Source organism: Crocodylus siamensis, chromosome 1 (assembly GCF_052110815.1).
Source record: "Crocodylus siamensis isolate JL-2025a chromosome 1, ASM5211081v1, whole genome shotgun sequence".
NCBI lineage: Eukaryota > Metazoa > Chordata > Crocodylia > Crocodylidae > Crocodylus > Crocodylus siamensis.
The window spans coordinates 210,377,659-210,380,369 of NC_143395.1; positions in this window are offsets into that span (position 1 = coordinate 210,377,659).

Sequence of the window (2,711 nt, forward strand, 5' to 3'; positions counted from 1 at the left end):
CAAGGGGGAACCCCCTCCCCAGCCTGACTGCCTGTGCCTGGTGTAAGAAGCCAGTCCATTGTTGTGCCACCGCGCCCGCATACTGCCCCATACATGGTATCCTTATGTGTCGGCATATCACCACCTATGGCCCTACTGGCCGACAGGCACGTGCAGCCGGCGTGGAATCATCGCGATTTCAAATAATTGAGCACGCCAGTAGCTCCTGCACTTTGTAACTGCCGCACTTTTCAAATCAGGCCATGAATAGAATGCCTGAAGCTGATTGGGTGAAAGTGCATCTCAGGGTTGCAACGAGTATAAAAAGCAGTAATTAATGCTGCTCGGGGAGGACTTAGTGAAATCCACCAAGTGTGCAACTTCCACACACCACGGGGACCGGCCACCCATGCCTCCCGCCATTGAAAACTCCCGGCGTACCCCTTCCCTGGTTAGTGCATCGGATCCTATGAGCAATTCTGCTTCTCCATAACTAGTGAACGGAAAATGAAGCAAAATCTTTGTAAGAAGTCTCCAGCCTGCACCTCCGGTGAAGTGTAAGTAAAAATAAACTTGTTTGAAACCATACAAGTGAGTTCCCTACCTGCCTTTATAAGTCCAGATACCTGACAAGCACGCACCCCTTTGCGACCCAATTGGGGCGCAACACCTGGCAAATCTTGATTTCTTTTTTCAAGGATTAATCCTGGGTCCCTTCTGTCCTCCCCTAGTCTGAGACCTTTGTGCCAGATTCCAGTCTGGATGTGGCCTCTTCTGAGTTAGCCCTATAAAATGGGAAGATGGACTCTTCTAGCATGAGATCATTCAGTCTCTGCTTTCACTCTTTTGTCCTCCTCTGTGCTGAGCTGACTGTGCCCCTATGGCTTCTGTATGACAGTTTTCAGTTAACTTTGGTTGACAGTTAAACTATTTAAAACATCAAGTGCTCCAGGACCAGGTACTGTCAGAAATAAGGCTCTCCGCTGACAGCTCTCTCTTCCTGGCACCCACTCCTTGCAAACTGTTTGAAGTGCTGTCTAATCCTTCAGTTGTCCTCCATGTTTCCAAAAAGTATCACTCTGGTGGAGCTTTTACCTCTTCCATTCTTTCACTCAGGGCGTTCTACTTGTCTGCTTTATTCCTGGTTCAGACTTTGCTCTGGTCCAAGGAGTCTGATACAGATCTGCTGTGTTCAAGTGTCTGAGTTCTAGCTGATCAACACCATGCAACAGGAGCTTCTAGATAGCACAGTCACTTGCTCTCATGGGATCTCCTGAGAGCCCCTTAGATTAAAAGACAGATCCCTACCTGCAAGGGATGTGGCCACACCACCAGTCTATAGTCATATTCTTTCTGGTTTGTTTTCTCTTAAGCTCCAGGAATCTTGCATTCCTTGCCTTACGCTCTGCGGTAGTCCTGTCTCTGTAGCTGTGCTCTAGCCAGGGGTCATTTGAGAATAGTCATCCTGATACTATTGCTGAGGTCTTGTAAGCATGGAGCTGGGCAAAACTGCTATAAGGCTTTTTCCTTTTTACTCTCTGCTCATAGTTGCTGCTGTGCCATTTGTCCTACAATAAAAAATGTTCCCCTTCTGAGCAAACAGTACCTGATAGCAAAGTGGAACACAGTGGAAGCCCTGAAAACAAAGTCTGCATGACTCACAGAGGAGCCCGCATGAGGGCCATGACAACAGATTTGAGCTCCTGGCTGTCAGATATCAGCTCCAAAATAATCCAGTCTTCTGACTAGTAAGGATTGAGCCAGGTAGAAGACAAGAATTGAGAGACATAGGTAAGCATCAGGGCTGGAAACAAGCCAGAAGAGGAACATATTGTTTGATGGGGGAGACATCACGCCATCCTTCATCCCAAAAACTGAAGAAGCCAAGTCCTTTCTTTGGAAAACCTGCAAAAAATTTTATCTCCCTCTTAGACAAGTTTTTATGATGTTTCCAAGGGGAGGTTGAATCTGCTGAAAGTTTGTCACAGCTGCTAGTACACTAGTCCACTACTGACTTTGCAAGTAGGTTCCTGCATCGTATTGTTTGTGGTATAAAAAACCATCATGCATCAGACCTGGTGCAGCTGGACACTGGCTTGATACCTAAGAAAGTCACTACAGCAGCTAGATGAGCAGAGAACATCAAGAAGGAACAATAGGCATTGTGGGTTCCTGCCAAATCCATAGGCAGTACTTGACTGTGCCACTGCCTGACATCAGCTGTCAAAACAACACCAACTGTCAATCCAAGTCCACAGTGGACATGCTGACAGGAACCAGATTGCCAAGTGTGAGTATAAAGCAGCCCAAACCCACTGCTTGTGTCTGGTGTGAACATCTCTCGAGGGAGCCTTCTGCTGAATGCCTGGCTAAGAATGTTGGCCTTTTTTGGGATACAACTTCTTCTATTATAATTTACTTAAAGGAGAATTTCTCACACACATAAAACCCCCTTGGTTATACTGGACATCAGTAACATGAACAGTCACTGAACTTCCACGAGTGGAAGGAATCAGTCACAGCCTGCCATTGGGGTGGAGCATAGAATCATAGAAGTAGGGTTGGAAGGGACCTTGTAGATCTTCAAGTCCGACCCCCCTCCTGGGCAGGAGAAAAACTGGACTCAAATGACTCCAGCCAGGTAGGCATCGAGCCTCTTCTTAAAGACCCCCAGGGTAGGAGCCAGCACCACTTCCCTTGGAAGTTGGTTCCAGCTCCTAGCCACCCTGTGA